The sequence below is a fragment of the Acomys minous genome (genome assembly GCF_964271855.1).
Source record: "Acomys minous genome assembly, chromosome: 2".
Classification (NCBI taxonomy): domain Eukaryota; kingdom Metazoa; phylum Chordata; class Mammalia; order Rodentia; family Muridae; genus Acomys; species Acomys minous.
The window spans coordinates 27,515,036-27,537,281 of NC_140484.1; the positions used below are offsets into that span (position 1 = coordinate 27,515,036).

Below are 22,246 nucleotides of genomic sequence, written 5' to 3' on the forward strand. Positions count from 1 at the left end.
CCACAACATGGCTTTGTAGCTTAGCCAGATGTATTTAAAGGGCTGAGGAGGCTGTGAAGCCTCACACCTGTTGCTCAGGGGCTGTGTGGCTCCTACAAAGACATATTTCTATGGCTACACTCTGGAGTTCCCCTTGAGTTTGGTGTGAACTTTGACCACTGTCTAGTAAGTGGTGACTGCTACTTAGAGGTCAATGAGATAAATCTGCTTTTTAAAAAAAAACTTAGAATATTAATCTTACGAAATGACCAACTTCAAAGTTGTCACTTTGGCGAGTGAAGTGTATGCCTCAGTGTTCGTTCTTGGTATTATTTTAGCATGATAGACTCTGGCTTGGTGGTAATTCATTTGTATTTCTTCGCTTTTCCGACACTGTTTATGTTCGTCCATGTACTTGAGAAACCTAAAATGTTTTGATGAATATGTTTCTTATCATGATTTTGGCAAGAAGTGGTGTTAGGATTCTTTAATTTCTTAAAGAGATTCATCGTTTATATATAAGATTCTTTGCCTACCTGCTTGCATGCATGTATCCCTTGTGCATGTTTGGTCCTCTCTGCAGCCAGAAGAGGGCAGCATATTGCTTGGTGGTTCAGATGCTTGTCAGTGGCAATGTGGGTGCTGGGAACTGAACTAGGGTCCCTCTTCAAGAACAAGTACTTAAAAAATTTTTTTATTATGTACTGCCTGCATGTACACCTGCAGGCCAGAAGAGGGCACCAGATCTCATTATAGATGGTTGTGAGCCACTGTGTGGTTGCTGGGAATTGAACTCATGATCCCTGGAAGAGCAGTCAGTGCTCTTAACCACTGAGCCATCTCTCTTGCCCAAGAACAAGTACTCTTAACTGCTCAGCTACCTTTCCAGCCTCCTGCTAAGGTTCTTCATTGTTCAGTGTACTAGGAAAGGAACATTTCATCTTTATTAAATATATATAATAAATATATTAATGATATATATGTGTATATATATATATATTACAAAGAGTGACTTAAAGACCACAACTACATTTAATTTAAAAGGATGGCAATTCTGATGTGTCTCTTATGACTGCACCATTCAATATTTACTTTAAATGCTGTGGTTTCTCTTTAGATCCCTTTTCTTCAATTGAAGCCATGATGTGTATAGTGCATTTATGTGTACTTTTTCTAAGAACTGTTTTTAAAAATTAGAGTAAACTTTGAAGTATAAAGCCCCTTTATAACCTGCCCTTTTTTCGTATTATGGATCATCCTAAAATTACACGTAGAAAACTGTTTATTATTTTTCTATGAACATTTCAAAGAATAGTGAAAATATACAAACACCCTGTATTGACTGCCACACCCTAGTAACTGCTACTACTCTGTAGACTTTAAATCATCTTTACAAGTGTGTGTGTGTGTGTGTGTGTGTGTGTGTGTGTATTTTAAAGTCTAGATTCCTTGACCTATCACACAGTAGTGTTTGCTTTGACTTTGGTTACAGCAAATGCAAAGTAGCATTGCAAACTGCCGGAGGCTGTCCAGCATTTAGGGCACTAGACAGCAAGCCTCCACCCAGTAGGGCTGCCGTGATCTCAGGTGCTCCCTAGTAAAAACTGAGCTGAGTGTCAGCTGTCATTTAAAGCAGTATGGGTCAAGTGCACCCTTTCCTCATCTCTCTGAGATGCAGGAGGGGACACTCCGTAAGCACCTGTGTGGACCGCACTTGGAATATTTCATCGTTTTGGGGGGCAGAGCACGCTGTTTTCAGAGGCTTACAAGAAAACAGGTCTCTAGAGTTTAGGAAAAACGGCCATTAGATTCACCTTGAGAGCTTGTTAATCAGATTTCAGGAAGGACCCCACCAGTAGCGTTTCTGATTCCGATAGGTCTAGGTGTGGTCGTAAATGTGCCGTTCTTGGGTGATGAGATTGGAGGGCCTAGAAATTGCAGGGACCCCCCAAGTGACTAACTCCACCACCATCCAAGCAGACCACTAGCAGGGGAAATGCGTGGAGTTGGGCGACGGCTGTCTCAACATCTTCCGCCACTTCCATCCTCCGCAGCTAGGAATGGATCCGAACAGGGAAGCAGCAGGAGGAACGCTGCGGGCGCCTTAGGAACGGGAACTCCTCTGCCCAACTTCCGCCCCTGGGGAAAAGCTGAATCCATCAGCTCTAGGAGAGCGGTTCTCCAATTCTCAGCCTTTAGGCTCTGGCTCCGGAGACAGCCCGTCCTCCCAGCAGCAGAGGGCGGGCGCAGCGGAACCCCGCGCCGCAGCACGGCGGAGGCAGGTGAGGGCGGGGACCCGGGTCTGGTAGGGAGGCGGCTGGGTTGAGTGTCGCCGGATCACGGACTGTTCCTCGCCAGCGGCCCAGCAGGGCTGAAGATGGCTGCCCCCGAGCGCGGCGGCGGACAGTCACGTGTCACGGCCGTTCCTAGTTCCCCCTCCTCCCCGAGACCAGACCCTGCTGGTAGCGCGTACATGGCGACCCATGTCACTGCGGTGCAAGCAATCCGGCCCAGAAGGCCGGGTGCCACAGAAGGCTGCTGTCCTTGCCGCGCGGTCTCCGTCCCGGTGCAGGGTTCCACGGCGGGAGCAGGAGCAAATCTGCTGGCGACCCGCACCCGGCGGGGCCATTGGGCATGCGCAGTGCTCCGGCCCCGGTGCGGCGCTCTCCAGGTTTTCGCCGCAGCTTCAAGCAGCGGCAGGAGGTGGGGCCGGGCTGGACCTGGCGGCCAAGTCCCTTCCCGAGAACTCCGGTGCCTCTGTGCTGCCCGGCAGACAGCCGGCAGAGCCCTGGTTTTCGGGGGGAAGATGTGAGTGTAAGGATTAGAGCTTTGGAAAATGTTCCGAAGAGTTTGAGGCCCATCCATTTTAAATGATCAATCACGAAGTAGTCACAAGTGTCGCAGCTCTTGGGCTTGGTAGGGAAGAAAATAGCAGTGTAGTTCGCAAACAACGGTCCCCGATGGTAGTTTCTCGAAGGCTAAGTTTGCGTCCCCAGCATTCTCGCCGCTGGCCCTTAATTGGGCTTCTGATCCCGGAGGATGAAATCCACCATCTGGGCCCTTCTCGCTGTAGAACGAAGGGCCAGCATTTCCAATTCCCATTGCTTGAAACGAAAAAGAACCCCCCCCACCCGCCCCGCTCCCCCAACCCCAGCACACCCCAAGGCGTGCTGTCCGGCGGGACACAGCTGGGTCCTCGGCCGAGCGTCCACCGTCCCCGCCCCCCCGGCCGCCGGGAACACCCGGAGGAACGGACCGGCGTCGCGCGGGAAGCCGACCCGGCTCCGCCGCGGACTGGGCATGCTCGGCAGCCCGAAGCTCCAAGTCAGAAGCCTTCTAGCCAGCTCGGCAGCGGCCGGGGTAGTGGCGGCGGGCTGCCGGCTGGACCCGAGCTAGGAGAGGTGGTCGGGGCCGGCTGCTCGTCCCGGGAGCCTGGCACGCGGGCGGGAGAGCGGGATCCGGTGCAGAGCCTCCACGCTGCCCTGCCCCGGATTTCGTTCCGCGGCGGGGGGCTCCGCGCGTGGAAAGAATTCCGGCGGCTGCCACGACTCCCGTGCAAGTGAGTTGCGGGGCGGGGGCGGAGGGCCGGCCTCCGGGTCGCGAGCGGCTAGTTCTGACCCGAGTCTCGCGGGCCCGGCCTGACCTCGGTTGACGGCGGGCGGGCAGCCAGGGCGAGGGGGCGTGAGCGCTTATCGCGCGGTGTCGCGCGTACCTGGCGGGCGGTCCCCCCGCGGACGCTCGTGGGGGTGGGCGCGGGGGAGCGCTCTGGCGGCCGCGATCGCGGCTCCGAGGGGGCGGGCCGCCGGCGGGGCTCCCCCGCCAACTTGGGCGGGGAGGAAGGCGGAGGCGTCAGTGGGCACCTTTCCGAGGTGTTGCGTGCGTGCTGGAAGGCTGCTTGGTGTCACATTGGGGCGAGCGGACGGTGGCGGGGCCGGAGAGCCCGGAACTGAGGACCTTTCAGGCGTTGGCCAGCCAGAGGTCCCGTAGTGCTTAGGGGTGGACCCCTAAATCGCAGCCCTACCCCTGCGGGCGTCAGAGTGACAGTTGGTACCTCCTGGCCTGATCGCAGCGGGCCAGGCTCCCGCGGCTTTGGGATTCCCTTCAGCACGGCCCCTGGATGACCCTCAACCGCATAACAGGTGGGACCCCCTTTTGGGAGGAGCGAACCCCTCCTCCCGAGGCAGCGTAACAGCCCCTGGCTCACGGCTGCTCTGAGACCCCCGCGCGTCCCAGCCGCGTGGGGGTGTTAAAGGCCTGTAGGGGCATACGCGGAGCTGTGGACGCAGTTTGCCCAGAGAATGAGGGGTCTGCGCGATCTTAGGCGACTTGTCCAGGGCACATCAGCGGCAGCAGGGGCTGCCTCTCTCTGGGTCTTAACCCACACTCAGGGTTTCTTCCTCAGGGGTCTGGGTGCCCTGGTCCAGCTAACGGATTCTGGTTAACGCGTGATCCCTTTTGACTGTTGCGAGTTAACAGTCGAGATGAAGGATGCTGTGGACCCGGGGAGCTGAGAGAATCTGGGCAGGTGTTTCTCGGATGTTTCATTTCACCTTCAGACAGGACAGAGTTCCACGTTACACACTTATAAAAAAAAGACAGAAGGCTGGTTTCTGACGGGAAGTTTATTTTCTGTGTTCTGAGGCCCGCCTTCTGTCATAGCTCTCCTGAAATTTACTGTCCTTAGATTGGGGTTGTTTCTAGTTGGCTACCTGGTTGTGGAAGTGGCGAATGCCTGTCTTGGTGTGGTGTCAACTTCCCACTCCTTCTGGCACGGGGGCTGAACATCAGCAGGGGTAGGGGCCGAGGGAACTGAAAGAAGTGCGATTGATGAGGTTGGATCGATCCTGTTGGAAGTTGCCTTGGGTTTGGGAGGCAGTTTGGGTCTGTGAGGCAGGGGAGAGGAGGTCCAGACGTTTTCATTGGTCAGAATGTTAGGTGTTCAAGGAAGAAGCCATCTAGGGTTGGGTGCCGATGTGGTCAGTTTTTTTTTTTTTTTAAGGAAAGCCCAGCGTTGTTTGGTGATTCAGCAGGTGGCAGGTTTCCAGCTTTGAAGCCTTGCCTTGGCCAAGCAAGGAGGCAAGTGAGATGCAGAGCCTGTGCTGGCTGCTGGCTGTGCCTAGCTTTGGGGAAACCTCCAGGAGGAGCCTTGTTATGTGCACCAAATCTCTTTCCTTGTCTCCCTTCCTGTTTCCTTCCGGGTGTCCTGGTCCTTTGGGTTTCCTTAATGCTCCTCTTACACTACAGAGTGCATTTTAAAGTCTGAATCACAGGCTTGCTGAGTAGCAGGAGGTGGTCACCACCACTGTGCAGTTTAGGTAGTTATTTTACAGAATGAGAGCTCCCCACTTCTGTTTCTGCTTCAGAGACCAGATATTTGTATTGTTAGTAAAATAGATATTTTTTTCTGCCACTTGTTACTGACATTGAACTACTTTAAATACCAGAAAGCTTAGAAAAATCTGCGAATTCAAGATATTAAGTTATTAAAGGCATACCTGTTTAAAGTATATTACTCATTGGTGAGCTCTAGGGGCTTGCATAATGCCTGACATGTATGCAGTTCAGTAAATGCGTGTTCATATTTTCATAACAGAAGAACACTAGTATTTATTTTTCATAACAGAAGAACACTAGTATTTACCACATCCCTCCTCATGGGTTTACATCTGTAAATGGGACTCCTTCTGGTCAACAATGTTAAACAATGCACAACCAATGACTATGCATGTTATGTATGTTGGGTACTTAAAGACCTTTTGTGTTTTCCTTGGATGCAGTTGCCTCTTGACCATAAACAACAGTTTTATTTTAAGACCCCAACACACACACACACACACACACACACACACACACACACACACAGGAGATAGATACATGTAGACACATGCCCCTTTGCCAAAAGCCAAGAAGAATCCCAGTTTTTTTTTTGTTTTTTTTTTGTTTTTTGTTTTTAATGTGTCAAAGGGAAAACTAGACCTCAGTGGAATGTTGCGTTCTGGAGGTTTGAATTACCCCATGCTTGTATTTGAGAAAGAATTCCTTCTGCACCCAGTGGCCAGCTAGAAGAAACAGCTATTTTAGGTCTATGCAGGAGACTGAGAACTTAGAACTTAGGTGATTTTTTCCCCCCGCTTAGACGTGGCCAGTTCTTGGCACCGGGTCCTCCCACTGTACAAAGCCCCTTGCCTGCTGTTGTAGTCTCCATTCCGCCCCCTTCCCTCCGCTGCACAAGAGTCTTCTCTCACACATTGGATGAGATTTTGGAGGGTGGGGAGGGCTTGCAGAGATTTCTGGTAAAGATGTGTTACTTGATGTGTTGTCTTCAATTTGCATAAATGATCCTGAGGCAGTGGGCCAATGGTAGAGTGCTTTCTGAGCATGTACAGGGTTCTGGGTTCCATCTGGAGTGCTGGGGGAAAAAAAAAAAAGAAAAGAAAAAAGGAAAGCACTTCAACCTCCCCGAAAACATTTATCTTGGAAACATTCCAATGTTTCATGAGAGTTGACAGAATTTCTATCAATGTTATATTAGGTAGTTTTGTGTGAGTATAGACTTGCCCTGTACACCAAGGTGTCTTTTACTCTGTATGGCTGGTCTGATGTATGTATTATCGTGTGTGTATGTGTGTGTGTTCTCAGTCATATATGTACACATATTCTTATATGTACATATGCATGTCTGTGCAAATACTAGTGATAGGTGTATAACTTATTTCCTTCCTGTTAACACAGGCAAAACTGAATGAAATGCTGACTGCAGTCTCTTGCTGATCTCCGTGAAAGGCTCCTCGGGTAGTAGTTTTGGAAGCATGCTTCCTACTAGCAATGCAGATTCTAGCCTCCTGAATCTGAAAGCCTGGGGTCAGAAGTCACTAATCTGTGTTTTTAATGTGCTTGGTCCGGAGATTCTGATACAAGGGAAGGCTGGAGAACTGATACTGTAGGAGCCTACACCCAGGACCCTGCTTAGGATGGCTGAGAAAGTACCAGCATATTCTAAATGACTCCCAGAGCTGCTGAGCTGTGTGTACTTCCAAGCTAGTTTCAGGGATGATATCCTACATCCTTGTTAGTGTTGGACACTAACCAGCTCTGTAATTTACCAGTGTTTTGTGGCTAGCTAATAAGCTCATTATCTTAATGTGGATTTATGGGACTCTTAGAGAATTGGAGGCATTCCTTATGTTATTTAGTTGTTATACTGTTTCTTGGGCCAGATGTCCATTTTATCTAACGTTCCTGTCCTCTTACTCTTTTTCTACCCCCCCCCCCACATTTATGTTTCTTTCCCCACCTTTATTTTTTAGACAGTTTTCCTAAACCATTGATTAAACAGTGCATTCTTTCATAGTTTTGGTGAGGCTGTTTTGATTGCATATCATGTTTCCACATATACAGGAGACTGCCAATTTATCAAGAGTTGTAATTTATGTAAAGAAATCAACTTAAAATATGTACTTTTCTTTTGACAAAGTAGCTTGCTTGAAACTGTCATGGTGAAGATACTGAACATTTCTCTTACCTCCAAATTTTCCTTGGGCCTGTTTAGTAGTTAGACCCTTCCTGTTAGACCCAGACTTGTGTAATCACTATAGCTCACATCTCTAGACTTTTAGATAAATGGTCCATACTATATGGTATTTTTGTGGGTTTGTGTCTGATTCCTTGCACTAATCATATTGAATTAAAAATATGATACAGTACTTAAAATATCTTCTTTTGAACTGGGACACAAGACGTAGAACATAGACCTTCCAGGCAGTCCTGTCTGTGTAATTCAGTAGTGTGATATTCATGTAGGGCAAGCATCAGCGTGATGTAGGAAAATGTAGTCACCACCCCAAGCCCTGTCCCTACTAATTCTGAGATGCCTTGCAGGGGCTGGTATTTGTTCTTAGTTCTGCTCCAATCTTCCATTTCTGTGCTAAACCCTCATTTCTTCATTAGAGCTTTGCATCATGTTTGATGCGGTGGCCCGGGACCCTCTTGTTCTGAGACATTGGCTTGATTATATTTGGATCTTTACTCTTCCGTATGAGTTTTGGAATGCTTCTGAAGTTCCCAGAAAAGGCCAGGGAACGTGATCGGCGCTCCTTGGGTTCCTGTCTCATGGAGAGAAATGACACTGTTTCCATTTTGATACTTTAATTTCTATCATGGTCATTGTCATCCCATCTTTAAAGAAAGGACTTTTAAATAAAGTTCACAGTTTTCTCGGTTATGGTAATACTCCTTCCTTATTGGCTCTGGAACTTGAATTCGGGGCCTTATACATGCTATACTACTGGGCTACACCCCCAGCTTATTGGGCAGAGTTTGAGTTTGGATGCTGTACTTCCTAATAGTTGCTTTTCTGTTGTGACCAAACACTGCAAAGAAACAGCTTAAGAGCAGGGACATAATTGCACGCATGGTCTCTACGCATTCAGTCTGTGGTTGCTTGGCCTTATAGAGAAAAGACTTCCCGCCTTTCCATGTAACGGCTGAACACCGTTGCCAGGTGACGTGGCCCATCTGCCTGTGCCTCAGGCCCTGAGTTCTTTGGTGAGCGTCAGAACAGCAGCTTCCGTCCAGGGTTGATGAGCATATGGAGGAGATCCCATCACCACATGCAGGAAACAGAGAGCTGCCAGGAAGGATTCAGGGACAAGATACCCCAAGGACTGCCTGGTGGCCCACTTCTCTCAGTTGTGGCCTACCACCCAAAGTTTTTAAAAAGCTTTTTAAAATAGCTCCTCCATCTGAGGACCAAGCCTTCTGCACACATGCTTGTGGCAGTCATTACATGGTAAGCCGTGAAGGGAACCTCGTTCCCACCTGATTGGGCATAGACAGAGTGAGGCCAGGGCTTTGGCAGTCTCCTCATTTGCCAGGCTTGGGTGGTATTGATCGTTTTGTTCTTCGTCCCCCTTTCCCTGCCTCAAGCTCCTCCTTCCTGAAGCTTGGGTAAAGGCGCATGCTCTGTGGAGCTGGGGAAGCCTGGAGTGCAGAGCTGGAAACAGAGCTCTTGCTCAGGCAGTGCTGACGTCATAGCCCACCCTACACTGGCTTTACATAGTAAACTTCAGACGTTCACTTGCTTCTAAAGATTGATGACAAAGTGGTGTCAGGAAAGCAAAGTGCTAGAGATGACCAGTTCTGTCTGGAGCACTCCAGGTCTACATGTGGGAGCCTGGGCCTCTGCCTACTTTCCCGGAAAGTGTGGCTACTTCCAAGGAATTTTACAGTTGAATGGAGAGGAATATACAACTAATATACTAGAAGCAATTAGAGAAATCTGTGACAGATGGTATAAAATTAGGGTTAAGTGCTGTTGTGCTGGGGGAGTGCTGGGAAGAAAGAAATCACTTTTGAGCTTTCATTTGACTTGGGTGGCATAAGGAAGCGAGAAGGGGAAGAGGCGAGCCAGTATAATTAGTGTTTTTATTGGGGGACCATTGAGGACCTAGTGTTGATCCCCACAGTAATGGATGCTGTATCTGAATTAAAAGAAAGACGTTTAAAAAATATTTATTTATTGAGAGGGGGGTTAGTTTGCACTCGCGCGTGTGTCTCAGTGCGTATGTGGAGGTTGGAAGACAACATGCGGCAGTCAGTTCTCTGTGTCCACCATGTGCTTCCCGGGAAATGGGCTCAGACTGAGCTTCAGTGGCAAGTGCGGTTGCCTTGGCAAGCCATTGCCATCTCCTGCGTCTGGATTCGGGTGTGTTAAAATCAGTGTCCTGGTAAGTAGTGCTAGGTGGCTGGTGGCTGTCCAGATGGCTAGTAGCCCTCTGAGTTCTAGAATGGTGGCTGAGAATGTTGACCATGGGGTTAGAGTGTTTGGGTTTGGCTTTCCGCCTTTCCACGTAAAAGCTGAACACCGTTGCCGGGTGACGTGGCCCATCTGCGCCTCGGCCCCCGAGTTCTTTGGTGAGTGTCAGAACAGCAGCTTCCGTCCAGGGTTGATGAGCAGTTGTGAGAAAGATGTAAGCTCACGTTTGTAAGGCACTGAGTGTGTTCTACAAGTGTGTCACTGTGACAAAATGCCCGACACTGGGATAGCTCTATCTTTTTCTTTCTTTCCTCCTGAGGTAGGACCTTTTGATAATCCCTAGGTTGGCCTCAAACTGAAGATCCTCCTGCCTCAGTCTCACAGACAATTCATGGTCATATGGCTTGAGGTGAGGTTTGCATCATGGGGGTGTCATGGGATGCTGCTGTCACTTCCCCTCAGTTCCCTGGTCTTTGTGATCTCTGAAGAATTAAGATGAGACACACAGAGTATAACCTAGAAGGTAGGCAGAGCTTATTACTAATTTTTTTAAATGACTGTTTATTATATAATATAGGAAGTAGGCAGAGTAAAACAGACTTATTCGCAAGGTGAGAGTGCCTAGTGAACTAGAGGCCCTTGCACTGGTTTACATGCTAGGCGTGCTTCTCACTCTGACTGAAGCTTCTGGAACACTCAGGATGCCTTAGGGCTGCTCTCCTGGCCAGGTGTACTGAGTATGATTGGGAGGCTGCAGTAGTATGTCCTTGGTTTTTCTTTTTGTTGTTGTTGTCGTTTTTTATTTTTTGAGACAGGGTTTCTCTGTGTAGTCTGTGCTGTCCTGGACTCTCGAACTCACAGAGATCTGCCTGCCTCTGCCTCCCTGAGGGTGTGCGCCACCACACCTGCCTGTCCTTGCTCTTTATCAGAAAGAAGCTGGCCTAGATCGAGGTAATCTTATAAAGTTTAGGACCCCTGGACCCTTGGACCCCTGGAGGTTTAGATAGCTATCAGTTCATGACCTTCTGGGAAGTTCAGGATGTGCCCTCTCCTTCCAAGGTCAGAGATGTAGCTCAGCTTCTGTTCCTTTGGCCATCGTCAAGAGGCTTGAGCTGTAGGCTTCTTTGTCCCTGGTACTGATCATGAGGGGAGTGGCTAGCCCTGATAGCCACCAAGCTTTCCTGGTGATTTCTGTCTGTCCACAGTGGGAACTCATAATATTGCAAGCTGCTCACCTCACAGCAGCCAGGAAGGAGGAGAGGAAGGGACGGAAGGGCTAGGGTCCCCAGAGCTGCTCGCAGGGCATGCCTCCCATGACCTAACTTCCTTCTACTGAGCCACATCTCTTAATGATCTCTCTCCACTTTCCAGTAGCATCATAGCTGGGACCAAACCTTCCTACATGGGCACTTGGGGGAACAGCAGAGATTCAAACGTTAGTACCAATTCAGAACCATATGAATATTAGCTGCTGTCCTTTCCCCATGTGTTGATATTCCCACAGTCTGTCTCTATTTCTTTTGATATTATATGAGGCTTCATGTCCCAGAGTTGGTTGGCTTTTGTCCAGAAGGCTCTGGTGCGAGGCTGTGTAGTCAGGCAGTCCAGCAGTGCGGGCTTTCTGGATGTTGTTGGCTATACAAGGCATGGTCAGGTTGTAGACTGAACAGATAAATGCCTGAGACATCGCTGAACCCGGTGTAGTGTCTGGTGTTCTGAATGTCTTTCCTCAGAGCTCTGGAATGGATTGGGTAGGGAAAAATAAGAAGGCGAGCATACAGGAAGCAAGTCTCACTTTGTTATTTTCCTAGCTCTGATTAGAACTACATAAACATACGGATTCATTGAGGCTAATCACCAACCAACATGTGTCTGCCTTGACTGTACGCTGTGGGTATTTCTATTCTCTTTTGGAGACAGGAAGGTGGGACACAGGTACTTTCCCTGAGAAAATAGGAGGAGGGATACCCCAAAGAAGTTCATGTTTGGGGCTCTTGTTAGTTGGCAAAAACAATAACAACAACAACAACAACATGAGTGGGTGCTGTTGGTGAGGAGCCCTCATAGGATGTCAGGTTGTGATATGCAGGTTGCTCAAAGCTATTGTTCCCATGACCTTATGACCTTAGGTGCTCCTCTGCCTGAGCTAGTGGGCCTCAAGTTTCAGCTTGTGTCAGCTTCACTATCACACCTAATTGTAACTCTTGTTGGCCTCAACCCAGAGTTTCTGAAGCAGCTAACTTGGGGACAGGTGGCAGCCAGTTATGTGTTTGTATGTTCCCTGGTGCTGCCGCCACCAATCTGGGGACATGCTGTGGGAACCCCTACCCAAACCATGGTGCAGCAGCCAGGGACCAAGTGCTTCTACCTCACTAGAAAGTGTCCTCATGGAGGCCTGGCCGTTTGGGATGGCAGAGCAGCCTCTGAGCCACAGCACTGTGGTGCCCTGCTCGGCAGTATTTGTGAGGTGGCCAAGAGCAGTGGTGAACTGGGGTGTCAAGAATACTTGACAGCGTTAGAGTCCTCAGAGCAGGAAGTGCCACCAGCAGCCTGTCCCAGGAAGATGGCATCATTTGTTTTCCAGGCCCCCCCCTCACATGCCCAGATTAGGGGTCCTTTCTGTCCACCTTTTACACCCGTGGGGAAAATGAAACACATAACCAGAGGTGCCCAGCCTGGCTGTGGGGAGGCAGAAGGCAGTCTTGTTGACATTTAACTGTGATGGCTAAGTGTTTGTAGCAAGAAAGAGCTAGGTGCCTCTCAGAGAGAGCAGCTAAGAGGGCTGCTGTGTGAGCACACTGGTACTAAGGGCTCCCCCAGAAAACACAGACAGCTGCAGCTCTCATGACGGATTTGCTGCTTTGCAATGGGCACTGCATTTGCCAGTGAGCAGGGGGACAGTGAAAACTGGAAAAGCTAAACCCAAAACAGCTTCTATTATGGGAAAGGTTTTACGAGCGAGCCATGTCCTCAGGTAGTGTCACTAACCACATAGTGAGGCCAGGTCACAGCTGTGCACCAGGCCCCGCCCTGGGACAGCGCTCTCTTGCTGCAGCTTCTCTGAATTGGCACAAGTGTGCAGGAGGGAGCTGATGACATAGGACGGCAGCTTGCTGTGGGCGGAGCATAAGCGGTCCTCATGGGGGTTAGGGTAAGGTGGGACAGGATGAACTGGTGGCAGGGACGGTGCTCCTAAATCACGTGGGAGAATCACAGATACACTGACAGTTCACACCTTTGTCTTTAAGGATTCAGCCAGAGCAGTTCCTAAGACTAAACCTGGGAGAGATTACTGACTCGCCTTTCTCTCAGTCTTGGTGTTAGCCCTGAGTTCTGCTTTTGGTGGCTGTGCTTTCTCTCTTTCATCTCCCTGCCGGCCTCTTCCTCCTGAAGTGTCCTCACAAATGAGGGCAGACTGAGCCTGTGTGCTGGCCAAGTGACTGGGGAACCTTGGGCCTCTGCTCATGTGTTTGGAAGGGAAATTTTGGAACAGCTGCCTGTCTAGTCCCCAGCTATCAAAGCTCTCTCCCGTGATTGGGGCAAGCCGGAGCAGTGCGGCCCGTGCATTTACATTGGCAGAATGTTTACTATCCCTTTGATAGTGAAACTGTTTATTGGAGTACCGTTTGCAGTGGCCCTGTTTTGCTTTGTTCGTGCCCAAGCCACTTGATTAAAAACAGCGGTTAGAGGTTGATTTTTTTCAGCTGGTGCAGGCTTACATTTTTGTAAGGGAGTTACAAAAGGCCTCTGCACGGAACACCTTTGGCTGTCAGCCAAAGCCAGGCTGTCCCCCGGTCACCTGAGACAAAGGAGGGCAGGCGAGGGTAGAGATGGCAGATGTTCTTGGCTGCTGGGTCGCACTTTGCCGTGTGTGAGGGAAATGAGACCACAAGCGATCTCTTGGGTAACAGGAACTCAGACAGCAAGGACACAAGCTTCTGGTTCTGAAAGCTGCCAGGGAGTGACAAGCAGGGCAGTGGGCTTGGGCTTGTACCCTTTGGGGGCTATCCTCATGTCAAATGGAGTATTAGCTACTATGGTACAGGAGTTGTGTGAAGACCCTGAGCGGTGACCATAGGTTATAGCGTGGCATCCCATTGTTGTCAAGGTGACTGGGGGAAGTAGCAACAGAATGATGCCAAGATTCCGTGTTAGAGGAAGATGTGCTCTCAGGGGAGGTGTCCAGAGACACTGAGGGAGAGGTAGGATGCTTTTGGACAGGATGGCCCTCCTGTTTCTCTGCACCCTACTTTCTGCATTCTACTCCTTCCCCGTTATTTTACCGTCGCTTGTCTCTATTGTCAGTTCCCTTTTTCCCCTTGCAGTCTCCAGTGCGTGCAGAGCAAGCCAACCCGGTAAAACTTCAGTTTTAACTACTGCGAATCGTATAGGTGCGGACAAAACAAAGCCTAGGCCACGTGGAGTTTTCTAGGTCAGTGACAATCGGTAATAGCTGAAGAAGCAAAGAGGTCAAGAGGTGACTCCTTATGCAGGGAGCAGCAGCCTGAGAACAGCTTTGCCAGCGATTCACAAGGTCTGAAATGTGACATTTGCTTTAGTGCATAGAGACACCTGGGCTGCCTTGGAAGGCCCTACAAAGTTACCAGCTGGGGGATGGGCAGTAACCCACGTTTCCATGGGGCCGTCAACCTGACTGATTCGCCATCGATTGTTAAGAGCAGAAACCAGACCATCAGTACATTCAGGACTTTTGCAAGCTGTAAAAGTGTAGTCACCATTTATTAGATGGTCTTGGCAGTACCCATGTCTGCGCCTGAACTAACTCCTGGAAGGCACAATGAGCTGTGCCCTTTTTGGGTGTGTATCTAAGTGTGTGCTTCTAGGGGCATAGTAGAGCACCCACTGACTTCACCATGAAAGTGTCTGAAGGCCAGTTGTTGTGACAGGGTGTTGACACCACGTTGGCTGGCTGGCTGTAAGCATCAGCCGGTGATGAAGCAAGCGCTTCACTTAGCTTCAGTCTACGGGGAGTCAGGCCCCACCGACTCGGCCATGCTGACCTCCCGGGACTGCTCATGGCTGAGCAGCAAGAATAGTTAGTTCCCTGGTCAGTGTTTTCAGGGTCTGTGTCCCTGTTTCTGGGGTGTCTGTTTACATGGCTAGATGTCCGTTCTGGCGACTTGGAAGCAGCTGAAGTGTTACTTGTATTATAGATGAGTGCTCTCCTGTTGCTCTCTGTTCTTCTAGCCCACGCCAGGCTCTGAGTGCAGGGTGTCTCTGTCTTAGCGCTGGACTGACACCCAAGCCCTTGTAAATATTGACCCTGGAGCCAGAGAGCTTGGGTTAAGGTCCAAGGGCAGGTCCTTAGTGACTGACTACTTAGCTCACTTCACTTTTTTTTTTCTCCTTTCCTTGACCCCTTCATTTTCCATCTTCATTTACAGAATATAGTAAGCTTTGTAGTTGCACCCTTGGCACCTGTCATGAATGACGCTGGCCGCATTTTGGTGCACACATATCCCTCTTTTTTCCCCTATAAATATTGGGTGTCCACCGAGAGAACATGCTAGGCAGTATGGACAATGGAGTGCCCAGAGGATCAACATAGGCAAAGCTATGCCCTGCTGCACTGGAACACACGGTGTTAAAACCCTGAAACTTTATCTGCATTTTCACAGTTTTTAGGGCTCAGATCCTGCTAGAGTTTGGTGTTATAGGGTAGTAGTATCTTAGCTTCATAGCAGATATGATCCATGGATGGGGTGTGTGACACTGGGGGAAGGTTGAATTTGAGCTGCGGGTGGCAGGAGAGCAAAGCTTTTGTCTGATTGATCTTGAGCTGTTGTTTTGGGTAGCTCCACCGCTGCCAATATCCTACACTGAGAGTGTTAATTTGTTTCCAAGCCACTGAAGTTTTGTTAAGCTACTTTGCTCCCTCTTGGAAACTTCTAGGTGGGGAGGATAGTGTTTTATTTTAGTAGCCCCTCACCCCTACTGGTGGGCAGCTGGAGGAGAAGTATCTGGATAATTTCAGACACAGAAGTGAGATTGTGGTCCTCAACGTGATTTTCTTGTTGTTGTTGGTTTTCCCTTGATGTTTTTTTTTGCAAGCACTTGCTGCTTCTCATAGCCAGTTAGGAGGGGAGCAGTGTCTTCCAGCCTTGCCTCCGAACCATGACATTGCCCCATGATAATAGATCTCAAGAAAAACAGAACTGCTTCCTGACTCCCCATCTGCATCTCGGCTCTCACAGCCTGCAGCTCACTCCAGCATCCACCCTAAGAAGGATGACAAAGACTCCTCTCAGGGGTAGCACTCTGGGAATGGTGCTTTCATGTGCATCCATAGTTTGGCCGCGTTTCCTGGATGCAGGTGTTGCTTCTGAGCAAGCTTTTTGGGATGGTCGAGGTCATGCATGCCGCACAGTGCTAGAGCTCTCCTGCATTCAACCAAACTTAAGATACCCATTAACCAGCCACATCGATTCTGAACATCGTGTGCAAATGCATAGAGTCTTTCTGCTTAAAGTTGGTTTGGTTGTTGGCTGGATATGTCGGGAATGTCCTACCAACGCTGGAAAGTCTCTTTGGATGTCACCATACATGTGCCTAGGTCTGTGCTGGGCCTTGGTCACAGTCCCTGTGGCCTGCTGATGCAGGGGCCTTCGTTAGTGCAGTCACTGCTAACATTTGGAGAGAGCGTTTCTGCTCTTTGCTTCCCAGACTAAGACTGAAGATTGTATTGGCCAAATATGAGATGGAAGACAAGTTTGAGGGCAGCCTGGGCTACGCTGCCAGACCCTGTCTCAAAACCAAAGCATAATAAAAGAGTACATGTTTATGTAGTCTCAAAATACAATTCTAAGATGTGACTGAAATTATTTTCAATATTTTTCCTTTGAAGAATAGAAATATCTTGTAGTTTCAAAAACTGAAGTAAAATATACAGGCATAAAACTTAGTTAATTTGGGAATTACATGCATTCATCCATTTTCCATCATTTTCCATCTATAGATCTTTATATCACCTGAAAGTCTACACTCAGTAAGTGGGTACCCATTTTTCCTTCTCCATAGCCTGTGGCAGCTATTTTACTCTCTGTGTCTCTGAATTTGACTATTTCATGGATTATCCAGTATTCCCCTTTATGTCCAACTTGTTTTACTTAGCAAAATGTTTTCACAGTTAATTCTATTATAGCATATATTCAGATCTCCCCCTTTCAAGGCTAAGGAGTATTTCATAACGTCTGTATACCACATTTAAATGAACGTGATTGAATGTGCTATGAACATTGTAAACACAGCTATATAAATGTTGGGTTGAATCAGTCTTTCAGTAGACCTTAAGAGAAGATAGGCCTCCTCCTCCTCCTCTTCCTCCTCTTTTTCTTCTGATATTTTATGTGTGTGAGTATTCTGCCAGCATGCCTGTGTGAGGGTGCCAGATCTCTGGAACCAGAGTTACAGACAGTTGTGAGCTGCCCATGTGGGGGTTGGGATTTGAACTTGGGTCCTGTGGAAGAGCAGCCAGTGCTTACTGCTGAGCATCTTCTTGGTAGTCAGTCACTTTACCCAATTTGGTTATAGGCCTGAGACTAGCAGGCACGTTGAATGGTGTTAGTTGATGGCCTTGGCACTGCCAGAGGTGGGACACAGCTTTCCACTCTGTGGACTGCTCCGCAGTGCACTTGGCAGCAGCTTTGAGCCAGGCCAGTCAGCATTCTTGGAAATCAGCCTGGTGTTTTCTTATCTTTTGCCTTGATAGCTCTTGCCTGTCAGAACCTCAAGAGGAGAAATCTGGCAACAGCGATTGCTGCCTCAGTCCAGTCTCAGGTGATGAAGCTCCAGCAGGACCCGTGTGGGCTGCAGATAGGCCCTGCAGTGTGTCTGCTAGCTGGTGTTGGGGCAGCGGCACTGGGCTTTCTGCTGAGCAGGATAGTGGGTTCTGGCTGGGCTGAGGCTCTGGGCTACATAGTGTGTTTGAACAGCAAGCATCTTGATTTTGACTTGTATTTTACTCCAAATCTGTGTAGTAAGAGAGGCTGGGTGGAGGACCCTAGAGCAGCTGATCCCTCTCCTTCCTCCCCAGGGAGGACTAGTGGTTTGCCTATGGTCTACCTTTGTGTGGTTGTAGATAATTTTTTGTGGACTTAGCGGGAATTGAGATTAACTTCCTATTTTGTGGGGCAAAGAAAAGTGTGGTACTTTGTACTTTTATAGGCCTGATAACAATCAAATGGCTATCTGCCATCGTAAAAATATGTCAGTCAGTCAAGTGTATTTGTTTATGTTGCCTACATTTTCTTGATCTTTATTTTTGTTTTGTTTTGTTTTTATTTTCTAAAGGCGCATGGGTGTTCTGAGACACTCCTGTTTACTGATAGCATTACGGATAGTGTTTTTATAGTAAAGGCCTATTTTCATGCCGAATGGTATGTGTGCATGTGTGTTCAGTATTTATTTTGTGTGGGCACGTGTACATGCAGACATCATAAGACAGCTTGCGGGAGTTGTTTTTCTTCTACCATGTAGGCTCTGGTGTACCAACCCAGGTGGTGAGGCTTGACAGGAAATGCTTTCACCTGCTGAACCATCTCCTAGACTCTAATTAATTAATTAATTAATTGATTGATTTTGGTGCTGGGAATGGATGTCAGGGCCTCATGCGTGTTAGGCTTGACCTTGACCTACTTCTGAGTGCCTTGTCCTACCCGTCCTTGACTTTCATGAGAAGGGAATCCTTCCCTTTCCTTCCCCCTTTGGGGGTGTGCTCTGGCTGTGCTATCTCCTGTGTTATAACCCTGCTTCGGGTGCCTCTGTATGAGCTGCCCCTTTAACTACTTCCTACCATTCAGTCCTTAGCCCTGGAATACGCAGGCTGCAGGCTGGAATGTGGCATGTGGCACACAGTGGCTCACACACACGCTCATGGTGGTGGTGGCGGGGGCGGTCCTTTCTTTTGGGTGGCAGTGGCAGGAACATGAAAGCCTAACTCAGTGGTTCTCAACCTTCTTAATTCTGTGACCCTTTAGTACAGTTCATGTGGTGACCTCCAGTAGTAAAAATATTTTCATTGCTACTTTATAACTGTAACCTTGCTACCTGTGAGAGGGTGGTTCGATCCCAAAGGGGTTGCCGCCCACAGGTTGAGAGCCACCGGCTAACTGGCAGAGAGGACTTTGGTAATGTGTTTTGTGTGTGTGCATGTGCGGAGGTCAGAAGACAGCCTTGGGTATTGTTTCCTAAGAGCAGTCCATGCTGTCATTTGAGTCAGGGCCTCTGTCCTGAGGCTCTCCACGTAGGTTGGCTGGGTCCCCTGCCCTGATAATGTGGTTTTGGGTAGAAAATGTGCTTGCAGTCTAGGACGTATAGCTAGCACAGCTTAGCTTTTAAGCTAAGACTCTGTGGGAGAGGAAGCATGAGAAAAGCCCAGAGCTTTTTGTTTTGTGCCAAAGCCTCTATTTTGGGAATAAACTCTGCAGGTCAGAAATATTGACGTGAACATTAAATCCAATTTCTACCCTTTTCTTGTTCTATATTTTCTTCCAGAATAGTTAATGCAGCTCTAACTGGGATAAACAGTAGCATATATTTCAAGCTTTATGCTAGCCTTAATTAAAAAAAAAGATTTATTTATTTATTATGTATATAGTACACATTAGATCACATTATAGATGATTGTGAACCACCATGTGGTTGCTGGGAATTGAACTCGGGACCTCTGGAAAAGCAGTCAGTGCTCTTAACCGCTGAGCCATTGCTCCAGCCCCTAGCCTTAATATTTAAAAAAATTGGTAAATAATAAGATTTCAGTATGCTTACCCACGTCTTGCTTCTTTCTTTACATGAGGAAGACACATTTTGAACTTTCACAGTAATAAGTGTTCACAAATAAATAGCACTAAAGTACTAAAGTGTTACTTTAAGAATTTTTTTGGGTTGTGTTGTTGTTGTTGTTATTGTTAAACATTTAGTTAAGTGGTAGAGTTTTGCCTAGCATACACAGGGCCATCAGTTTGATTGCCAGCACCACAAAAAACAAAAAAGTGCTTCATTTGGGTATGATTGCACACATTTGTAATTCCGGAACTTGGGAGGCTGGGACAGGAGACTCACATGAGTTTGAGGTCTTCCTGGGCTACCCCAGTGAGACTTTATGAAGTTCACAGAAGCAAGACAAAATGAAAGAGAACTCTTATTTTCAATTTTCTCACATTTTGTTGCTAATCATACCTTTACTGTCCTTGTAAATGTTATGGGCATCAGATTTTAAAAAGGAATTATGGAGCCCTTGTCTATCACTTGCAAGGCCCGGGTGCCATCTCTAGGTAAGAGAAAACAAGCAAACCCGAAGAACAGCACTTCTTTCACAACCGTGGAATCTCTCACTTCTTCAGTTCTTTACCTCTACATGGTCCCTTTGCGCCTTCTCTGTTTGTGGTGCTGGGGATTGAACCCGGGGCTTTGTGCAAGCCAGGCATTCTTTCTACCCTTTGCTGCAATCGCAGCACTTGTAAGCTGTCAGTCTTGTTTTTGTTGCCCCGCGTTAACATCTGGAAGTGCCATCCTTTATATTGTATATCTCAAGTCGAATTTCTTGAATTTTTGTTTTCAATTCACAGAGCTGCTCACTAGGGATTTTCTTTCTCGTTGAGCTTCAGTCCTTTGCAGACCTCAGAAGTAGATGAGGAATTAGATACAGAAATGTCAGCCGGGGGCAGGGATGTGTTATGGGTGATGAAAGCAAAACCAAGGCATTGGCGCTTAAGAGATGGAGTTGAATGGCAGCCCTGTCAGTCACAGCAGTGATGCTTAGCAACGTCTGCAATGACGAGCAAACGGCTTGAGGTTCTGAACACTAATCTGTAGAGGGATAATGATGCTGACCTACATTAGTTATCATGGAATCATATCTGCAGACACCCCCCCCCTCCCCCCCACCCCGTGTGCTGTGCATGTTGAAGTCTCCTGAGGCACAAGTATCCGAGAATGCACTTACATTTCTTGTTATTTCCTTCCATTACTGTTCCAGAAGATGAGGGGTTAGAGATGGGGCCTGTTTCCCTCGACTGAGAATATCTTCTTCTTTTATAAAACATTTAGTTTTAAGTATGCATCCATATGTGTGTGTTTGTGTGTTGGTATGTACGTGTGAGTGCTGGTGCAATTGAAGCCAGAGGTGTCTGATACCCTGGAGCTAGAGTTACAGGCAGTTGTGAGCTGCCTGACGTGGGTATTGGGAGGTGGGATCAGATCCTATGTAAGAGTAGAACAAGATGTGAACCCTGCACAATCTCCTTAGCCCTCGAGGACCTCTTCTTGTTATTCAGCTGGACTCTGTTGGCTGAACTTGCTTGTTTCTATTCCCACCCCACTTGCTTCTGATTGCTTTTTCAGCTGTGGAGCATTATGTTAAAAAAAAAATAGATTGCAGTACAAATTTCTCTATCTAGAATTCTTGAAAATGAGTAGGCTTGGCAAGCTACATTCCCCCAGAGAGCAGAGGCTTAACATTTAATTTTTTCTCACAAAAAAACATTTTTCATCTTTAAAATATATTAAATGTTGAGAAAAATAGGGCAAAATTGCATTCAGCAAACATCAAATATGAATATTTGAATGCTTTTACTTTATATACTTTATACATATAAAGTGCTTATAGTGTGTGTGTGTATGTGTGTGTGTGCGCGCGCGCGTGTGCGCGTATGTGTTACATATAATACATTCTCACAAGAATGTAAACTGAGAGACTGGTGGTTTGAATGAGATTAGTACCCATAGGCTTGTATGTTTCAATACTTGGTCCCTAGTTGGTGGAACAGTTTGGGAAGGATTAAGAGGTGTGGCCTTGTCTGAGGAGGTGTGGTCTTGTTAGAGGAGGTGTGTCACTGAGGGTGGGCTTTGATATTTCAAAGGATTCACCATTTCCTGTGAGCTCTCTGCCTTTGGCTTAAGGTTTGAGATGTGAGCTCTCAGCTGTTCGTGCCACCTTGCCTTCACTCCACATCATGGACTCTAACCCTCTGGAACCGTAAGTCCAATTAAATACTCTTTTGTTTAAGTTACTTTGGTCATGCTGTTTCATCACAATAGAGAAGTAACTGATCCAGAGAACTTGCTGTCTGGTCACTGCTCTCTAGTGCTTAGGATAGTGAGTGTCAGGCTCAAAGCAGTCACTGTGAAAACAGTTCCTTGCAGCCTTTTCCTCTCCTTCCCTAGATGTAACCCCGACTCAGACAGCTGTTGAACAGCAACATCCTGGTTCAGACAGTGACACTAATGCCCCCTAGTAAGAACTGCCATCAAGGAATGCATTTCAGTGCCATGATACAAGTAGGAAAGATGAGTTCAGAGGTAGCTGTTACAGGCGGCCTGTGTTGGTCACACCTGTAGTCCCAGCACCTGGAGGTGAAGGCAGGAAGTTTATAGTACACAGTGAGCTCGAGGCCTGCCTGGCCTACACGTGACCCTGCCTTGAGACAGGAAAACAAGGAAATCTAGAGAAACGGGTCATTCTCGGCGTATCTGTAGAGCCATAGACTATTTGCT

General features: G+C 47.9%; 1 protein-coding gene across 1 annotated transcript in view; it reads left to right on the forward strand.

The window, feature by feature from the left end:
• Positions 1–3,399: 3,399 nt before the first annotated feature.
• SGMS1 (sphingomyelin synthase 1) overlaps positions 3,400–22,246 on the forward strand; it is a 263,266-nt gene continuing 244,419 nt past the window's right edge. Inside the window, exon 1 of the mRNA XM_084772244.1 lies at positions 3,400–3,538. The gene's annotated coding sequence lies outside the window, so the exon portion shown is untranslated. The remainder of the gene's footprint in view (positions 3,539–22,246) is intronic.